This window comes from Oncorhynchus mykiss, chromosome 13 (assembly GCF_013265735.2).
Source record: "Oncorhynchus mykiss isolate Arlee chromosome 13, USDA_OmykA_1.1, whole genome shotgun sequence".
Lineage (NCBI taxonomy): Eukaryota > Metazoa > Chordata > Actinopteri > Salmoniformes > Salmonidae > Oncorhynchus > Oncorhynchus mykiss.
In genome coordinates this window covers 48,244,159-48,253,314 of record NC_048577.1, presented here as the reverse complement: position 1 = coordinate 48,253,314, position 9,156 = coordinate 48,244,159, and the positions used below count along the sequence as shown (strand labels likewise).

At 40.2% G+C, this 9,156-nt stretch overlaps 1 pseudogene; it reads left to right on the top strand.

Annotated features, from left to right (window-relative positions):
* The first annotated feature begins 809 nt into the window (after window positions 1–809).
* LOC118936490 lies at window positions 810–3,385 on the top strand (annotated as a pseudogene).
* The last annotated feature ends 5,771 nt before the right edge of the window (window positions 3,386–9,156 follow it).

The window sequence follows — 9,156 nt, the reverse complement described above, 5'->3', positions numbered from 1 at the left end:
TGCACAGAGATTTCGAGATCCTCTGTCCAATTTACATCACTCAAACTCTCCTGTTGGATTTATCTATAGTTATGCACATGCGCAAACTGGATTTATTTACTGTACAATTATAAACTAGGTGGTTTGAGCCCTAAATGCTGATTGGTTGAACTTTGTGTTATATAAGACCGTGTACAACGTGTATGACAATAAATTACTTTTTACTGTTCTAATTACATTGGTAACATGATTATAACAGCAATAAGTCACCACAGAGGTTTGTGTTATATGGCGACATATTCTCAAACTTGGAAGAATTATTATTTTGATGGAAAACCGAATGTTGCTTCTTAGCCTAGGTCATTACAAATTGCGTCAATATTCCTTCTTAATTCGCTCCATAATGTTATGAAAAAAAAGCTTTATTGGATATATGTGGCAACTCCTCTCTTGCTGCAACATGTGGGTTAGTTTTCAGGACCTGTGGGCAGGTTTTGACTGGTCATTGATCTAGTTATTTTAGCTGGACCCTGCTCGTTTGGTACTTGGCTATTCCCCAGTCGAGTCGAAGCATGTTGACCCATTTAAAGAGACTACATTTCAGTTTTGTCTGCATGCAGTAGGGTCTTTGTCAAGGTGAGTGAGGTTTAATAAATCCATTTTTTTTTACACCAATGAAATGTTGTTCTTCAAAAAGTATCTAAACATGTTTGCCCACGTAAGCCATGCCATGCCTATGAATCCTGATTCTAAATTATTTCAGAAGAGAAACGTATACTTCAATTTTTCATGATTGTTGACTATTTGATCCACAGTTAATGGACATGACCAAGGCAATTAGAATTCAGTTAAGTAACAATGTCAACCAAACTGGGAAATGTCAAAACGCAGGGAGAGCGCCATGTCACGGTGAGACTATTAATAACTGGGGCAATAAATTACTGTGGCAAAAAAAGGAGAGAGTTGTTGTATTACTTTACATAGACAACAGAGGGCAGTGTTGACAAAGAACCAAAGGTATTCAGTAAAGTATCCATTCAAGAAAAGTGTATAGTAGGATAGGCACTCTAAATCTACAACTTTGTAATTTTATATACTGATTATCCTGAATTCAATAGTGAAGCTCCTGACTGAAGCCTACTTTTCTTCCAGATCAGAGTTAACAAGGGAGCTCTTGGGCCAGTACATCTCTGACACCCTCAGCAACATTCACACAGTGAGGGAGTTCTGTGACAGGCATTCCAAATGGGCCCTTCAGAGGAAGACAGAACTGGAAATGATGAGGGACATCAAGCAGAGGGCAGACAGAATTGACCTTAAGTTCGACCATGTCCGTAACTCAGCGACCAAGGCCAAGGCGTTTGGGGAGTTCGTATGGAGCGGTCTGACCCAGGGGACTGCAGACAGTAGGCGTGAGGAGCTGGAGAAGGAGCTGGGAGCTGTACTAAAGGACACTCTGGGAGGCCTGGAGAAGCTGGATTACTTCCTGAATGCTGTGGAGTGTCTGGCGGTCACCTGTCTGTTGGTGTTTGAGGAGAACAGGTTCTTCTGTCTGCCTCAGGGGACGAGCCCTGCCAGTGTTCAGGCTGTCATCACTGCTGCCAGAATATCCTGCCCTCTCCTCATCTACTTTAAGAGGGATGCTAAGGCCTTCTTTATGCCCAGCCTCCTCAATGTAGAGGTGCTGGCCCTCCAGCTGGACAGATACATAGAAATCAGCAAGCAGCTCTGTAAGAGGATGGACATAGTGTAAGTGGAGCTACCATCACAATTGCTTCAGCATTAACTTATGTCATGTTCTTTATTGCCATTTTACAAACACTTGATGTCCATTTTTTCCTTCTAGATTACAGATCAGACAACAGCCTGGGAGTAAACTTGGGTAAGATCCCTCACACAGTTTTAATATCCGCATTTATATTATATTAGCATAGTTGTATTATTTTCCTTTCATTTTTCTCCTTCTCAGATATGTCATTTGACAAGGTTCTTTGGCTTATGTGATATAATTCAAATGCCACAAAATAATGTAATGAATATAATTTAATGTTGAAATGAATATTAGTTATTACAGTAGCTCAGTCCGTCAAATTATGTTTTGGAAAAAGAGGAATGACATCCCTGTGGTCAACCTTGGTGATGTGAGTGAAGAGTCCATACAAAATATGCTCCAACATTCGAATCAGCTGAGTGAGATCAGGTAGGTTATTCTGCCATGGTTTGGTCCTTCTCTTAATGTTGACATTTTTTAACAAGATTCAAGAACTAGTCTATTGGAAAACAGTAAATACATATCTTTCCCCTCCATCAGGATGGACCAGCACCTCAGACTAACGTTCCTGTTCCAAGGGGCTGCTCAGCGCTTCATTGGCAGGTTCAGCCAGCTCTGACGGAGATGGAAGAAAATGCTGTGCAGCTGGACAGGATGAAGCTGGGGGCTAAGATCTCCAGTGTGGCAGGCAGCTCAGTGGAGGCGGCTGGAGGGATCCTATTCATCGTGGGCTTAGCTCTGACCCCTGTCACTGCTGGGTTGTCACTGGCTCTCACCATTGCAGGGTTCAGCCTGGGGGCCACCAGTGGGGTCAACAGTTTAACCAATGGTATGACAGAGATGAAGGTCAATAGCATCCAAGAGAAGAAAGCCAGTAAAGTCTTCCAGAATTTCATGGAGGACGTGGAGAGTCTCCAGGAGTGTCTGGAGGATGTGGCCAGGAACATAGAGCCCATCCTGGGGCAGAGCAGGGTGGACATGGTTGGAGCAAGGAAGGTGATTGGACCATCGGAAAATGCATTGACTCCCTAGGTGACCTTTTCTCAGGTTTTAAGTCAGCAGAAGTTCTTAGAAACAAAGATCTGATCACAAGCGCTGGTAAGTTGGTGCTCCAGGAAGGCAAAGTAGCACAAAACCTGCCCAAGCTAGCCGAGGACTTCCCGGACATTGGACAGGTGGCCAAAGGCACCCCACTAGCCCTCTCCAGCTCGGCACGGGCTGGTTTTATCACTCTCAACGCCCTCTTCATTGGCCTGGATGTTTTCTTCATCTGTAAAGACAGCGTCAGCCTGGCCAAAGGCAGCAAGAGTGAGAGATCCCAGCTCATCATTACCAGATCAGCATTGTGGCACACAGAGATGGACTCCTGGCAGAGGATCCATGACTCGCTGTGTAGAGGTCTATTAGCATTAGAGAAAAGTCAGATCGTCCTGGAGCAGGCATTTTATCCTCTGGAGGAGAAGCTGAGAGGGAAGAAATCGATGTGTATGACACAGTAGGACAACATAAATGACTTAACCGTCTTTGAAGTTAGGGCCTCTCAAACATACTGTCCAGTGGCACTTAGAATGTTCAACAATTAAAAATAAAGAGATGACACAAAGCCCTTTTTTCATTTTCATCAATCATTCTGTACACAAGTCTAATTTTATAATCAACTTTACAATTCAATGTTATAATAAATGAAACAATCTGTTCAATTTAATGAAACTTATTCAGCTTGGCACTTTAAAAAAAAAAGTATTTTGTTTCCAAAATATGTGTTCGGTGTAGTCACAATACTGAAAGTGAAATGTAATAATGTTTCCAATATTGTGTTGGTGACATGTACCTTCATACACAGAAGACTCACATTCCTCACTTCACTGGAAGTTGAAGACGTCTTGCAAAGGGACAGATCAAAATGTACTGGGGGGAGGGGCTTGTCCAATGGAAGATGTCCTAAAAAATAATGGCAACCTCCCCAAAGTTACACATTTTTTCACATGACCCTCCCCTTGTACTGTAAAATAAATTGAACGCCCTCCCCCCTCATAGAATTAATTCTAAATCATTTTTACGACCACAAATAACAATAACTATACCTGAGCCTGTGTTCATAATCGTGGATATCGACTTCACTACTTCAGCATTCTTGTGTGGCACAGTTAATGCGACACAGGGCTACGGGCCATAAGATTGAGTGTTTGCCGACCACCACAGTCAAGTTCACTCACCCTGCCTGTTTCATTACACTATGCTCAGAGCTGGCTGCAGACAATAATCAGTTAGGGGTGAATCAGATTTTCTAAATGTTTATGCTATAATTATATCAAACATATGCAACAAATTTTCCACCAACATGTTTCTGTGCCAATGACCACATAAAACAATAAATAAAGCACACCGACTTTGGGCACTTCAATATCATGGTTTGCGTTTTCAACACCACAACAAATAGAACATGTCAATCTCGACAAACAGAAAATACATCCCTCCCTACCTTGTAGTCTTACCCAGTATTGAAGGCTTGGCTTGACAATCTCTGAATGTCATTCAACTTTTTGGTGTTTTGTAACAGATGCCTCTTTCCATTCATCAAATGGCCACTGCACAATTTAGATTGATTGATTTTCTTTGTCAGTTAAAGAAATACATACAGTATACAATGCATTCGGAATGTATTCAGACACCTTGACCTTTTCCACATTTTGTTACATTACAGCCTCATTCTAAAATTGCTAAAATATTTTTTTCTCATCAATCTACACACAATACCACACAATGACAGAGCTAAAACAGGTTTTTAGAAATTTTAGGAAATGTATTAAACTTTCAAAACAAAAATACCTTATTTACATAAGTATTCAGACCCTTTGCTATGAGACTGAAAATTGAGCTCAGGTGCACCCTGTTTCCATTGATCATCCTTGAGATGTTTCTACAACTTGATTGGAGTCCACATGCAGTAAATTCAATTGATTGGACATTATTTGGAAAGGTACACCTGTCTATATAAGAACCCACAGTTGACAGCGCATGTCAGAGCAAAAACCAAGCCATGAGGTCGAAGTGAAGGAAAAGTAGACAACAAGTGCTCAGCATATGTGGGAAATCCTTCAAGACTGCTGGAAAAGCATTCCAGGTGAAGCTGGTTGAGATAATGCCAAGAGTGTGCAAAGCTATCATCAAGACAAAGGGTGGCTTTGCAGAATCTCAAATATATTTTTATTTGTTTAACACTTTTTTTGGTTACTACATAATTGTATATGTGTTATTTCATAGTTTTGATGTCTTCTTAATTATTCTACAATGTAGAAAATAGTAAAAATAAAGAAAAACACTTGAATGAGTAGGCGTGTCCAAACCTTTTACATAAAGGAAGAGAAGCTTATGCTTAACCCCAAAGATACAGTGCCTTGCGAAAGTATTCGGCCCCCTTGAACTTTGCGACCTTTTGCCACATTTCAGGCTTCAAACATAAAGATATAAAACTGTATTTTTTTGTGAAGAATCAACAACAAGTGGGACACAATCATGAAGTGGAACGACATTTATTGGATATTTCAAACTTTTTTAACAAATCAAAAACTGAAAAATTGGGCGTGCAAAATTATTCAGCCCCCTTAAGTTAATACTTTGTAGCGCCACCTTTTGCTGCGATTACAGCTGTAAGTCGCTTGGGGTATGTCTCTATCAGTTTTGCACATCGAGAGACTGACATTTTTTCCCATTCCTCCTTGCAAAACAGCTCGAGCTCAGTGAGGTTAAATGGAGAGCATTTGTGAACAGCAGTTTTCAGTTCTTTCCACAGATTCTCGATTGGATTCAGGTCTGGACTTTGACTTGGCCATTCTAACACCTGGATATGTTTATTTTTGAACCATTCCATTGTAGATTTTGCTTTATGTTTTGGATCATTGTCTTGTTGGAAGACAAATCTCCGTCCCAGTCTCAGGTCTTTTGCAGACTCCATCAGGTTTTCTTTCAGAATGGTCCTGTATTTGGCTCCATCCATCTTCCCATCAATTTTAACCATCTTCCCTGTCCCTGCTGAAGAAAAGCAGGCCCAAACCATGATGCTGCCACCACCATGTTTGACAGTGGGGATGGTGTGTTCAGCTGTATTCTTTTTACGCCAAACATAACGTTTTGCATTGTTGCCAAAAAGTTCAATTTTGGTTTCATCTGACCAGAGCACCTTCTTCCACATGTTTGGTGTGTCTCCCAGGTGGCTTGTGGCAAACTTTAAACAACACTTTTTATGGATATCTTTAAGAAATGGCTTTCTTCTTGCCACTCTTCCATAAAGGCCAGATTTGTGCAATATACGACTGATTGTTGTCCTATGGACAGAGTCTCCCACCTCAGCTGTAGATCTCTGCAGTTCATCCAGAGTGATCATGGGCCTCTTGGCTGCATCTCTGATCAGTCTTCTCCTTGTATGAGCTGAAAGTTTAGAGGGACGGCCAGGTCTTGGTAGATTTGCAGTGGTCTGATACTCCTTCCATTTCAATATTATCGCTTGCACAGTGCTCCTTGGGATGTTTAAAGCTTGGGAAATCTTTTTGTATCCAAATCCGGCTTTAAACTTCTTCACAACAGTATCTCGGACCTGCCTGGTGTGTTCCTTGTTCTTCATGATGCTCTCTGCGCTTTTGACGGACCTCTGAGACTATCACAGTGCAGGTGCATTTATACGGAGACTTGATTACACACAGGTGGATTGTATTTATCATCATTAGTCATTTAGGTCAACATTGGATCATTCAGAGATCCTCACTGAACTTCTGGAGAGAGTTTGCTGCACTGAAAGTAAAGGGGCTGAATAATTTTGCACGCCCAATTTTTCAGTTTTTGATTTGTTAAAAAAGTTTGAAATATCCAATAAATGTCGTTCCACTTCATGATTGTGTCCCACTTGTTGTTGATTCTTCACAAAAAAATACAGTTTTATATCTTTATGTTTGAAGCCTGAAATGTGGCAAAAGGTCGCAAAGTTCAAGGGGGCCGAATACTTTCGCAAGGCACTGTACCTCTGTGCTTGTTTGTGATGAACACGTGGCCTTCATTAATATGCATAGAATCATCCAGAAAGAATCAAATGAGTCTGATTATGAGTGTCAAAGGATATTTCAAATGTGCTTCTTGTTCCATGTTTTATGTGTAAGTCAAAGGATAGTTCCAGTGTGTTCCTTGTTTCATGTTTTATGTGTAAGTCAAAGGATAGTTCCAGTGTTCCAGTGTATATATATATATATATATATTCCGGTGGCATGGTAAAATACCGGCATGCATTTCTTCATGTCAGATAGCTACTGCTATACAGATATAGACTTACAGAATGAGGGTAATTTGTAAATTTTCGATCCAAATATTTTATATAAAGTTAAGCATTATATACTTTAGATTATAGGATTAACTCCGATAGGCCTTAATAACAGCCACACCATACCAAATGTTTCTAAACTTTATTAGGGTAATATCAAAAGTATGTCAAGCCATTGTTTATAGGAAAATTACGAGCAGAAGAGCAAATGTAAACCAGGTAAAAAACGCACTTCCCCAAAGCAAAAAAAAAAGGTTGACAACCCCCCAGTAAATTTCGATCAGTCCCTAAACGGCAACGAAACATGTTACTGCAATTTATTCTGATGCTGACTTGTGTGAAAAAGTTTCTAGGCGATGTTAAATGAAAATGGACGGTTCATGTCTGGTCTCATTTGTGTTAACAATAATGGGCCTAGTTGCTGGTGTTCTAAAATACCCTTGTAACAAATGATAGAATAAATGCTATTTTGCAATTGGTCGTTTGTACTGTGTTCTCATTTTTATCATGACACAATTTAATACCGGACGTCACAGTGATGCAGCCTGTAGTCATGTGTACAGCAAGAAATGTCGGGCTGTATCACCGCCTGGTACAGCAACTGCACAGCCTTCAATGCAAGGCTCTCCAGAAGGTAATGTTGTCTGCAAAACACATCCCCGGGGGCAAACTACCTGCCCTCCAGGACACCTACAGCACCCGATGTCACAGGAAGGCAAAAAATCATCAAGGACAACAACCACCTGAGCCACTGCCTGTTCACACCGCTATCATCTAGAAGGCGAGGTCAGTACAGGTGGATCAAAGCTGGGACTGAGAGACTGAAAGACAGCTCTATTTCAAGGCCATCAGACTGTTAAACAGCCACCACTAACATAGAGAGGCTGCTGTCAATATACAGACTCAAATCTCTGGCCACTTTGATAAATAGACTTAATAAAGGTATCACCAGTCACTTTAAATAACGACACTTTAATAATGTTTACATATCCTACATTACTCATCTCATATTTATATACTGTATTATATACCATCTACTGCATCTTGCTTATCTCCATCGCTCATCCATATATTTATATTTACATATTCTATTCATCCCTTTACATTTGTGTATACAAGGTAGTTGTTCTGAATTTGTTAGATTACTTGTTAGATACTACTGCATAGTAGGAACTAGAAGCACAAGCATTTCGCTACACTCGCATTAACATCTGCTAACCATGTGTATGTGACCAGTAAAATTTGTTTTGATTTGAAGACAAAGGCATTATGTTGTACAACAGAACACAGTAAGAACACTCCATATGTTTCACCTGATATGTTCTGCTTCCACACAACTTACTGTAATGGTGATTATAAATCATTCTAAAACATGAGTTCCCGATCTGTAATCCTATATGTACAGAAAGTGTTAAATCCCTTGCCCATGTCATTCATCTCTGGACTTTGTCCTGGAAAAGGAATCACTTTTCAAAATGTTGCATACAAGGAAACAAAAGCAGGAGGACACACATAGGACAGCCTGAGAGGCAATATTATTTTACAGCCAGTGTCATGCCCTGTTACCTTGGAAACAGTCAACAGGTATGGTAATCAAAGGCAGCTATATACACATATTGTACCTGTGATAATCAGAGCCCGTTTGTGATTGATACTATGTCTGTTTTCAGGAATGCTTGGTAATAGCAATTATAATGATTCACATTCACAAACAGTACATGTCAGTAAGTATACACATTATGCGTGTGTCATCAGGAAGTCAGCAAAGTCTTCATCTCCCTCTTCTCTTTTATTGTGTCTTACAGCTCTGACTGACAATGATCCTGAGGTCAGACCAGGTGAGGTGTGGTGGGGCTGATGTAGGATCTGAACTGTTCACCACACATGCTGTTGAAACACACACATAGAGCATATAGCTAGCTACATTTGTACATTTACATTTAATTGAGTACATTATCAATTGTTGATGAATATGTACAGTGTAAAAACATTACAATGTTGTTTAAGTGCAGTGTATTTACACGGTTTCTAGACAACAACAAAAAACGATTTAGGAAACATGAGAATGCAATTGGATCCTTTAATGGTGAGAAAATAC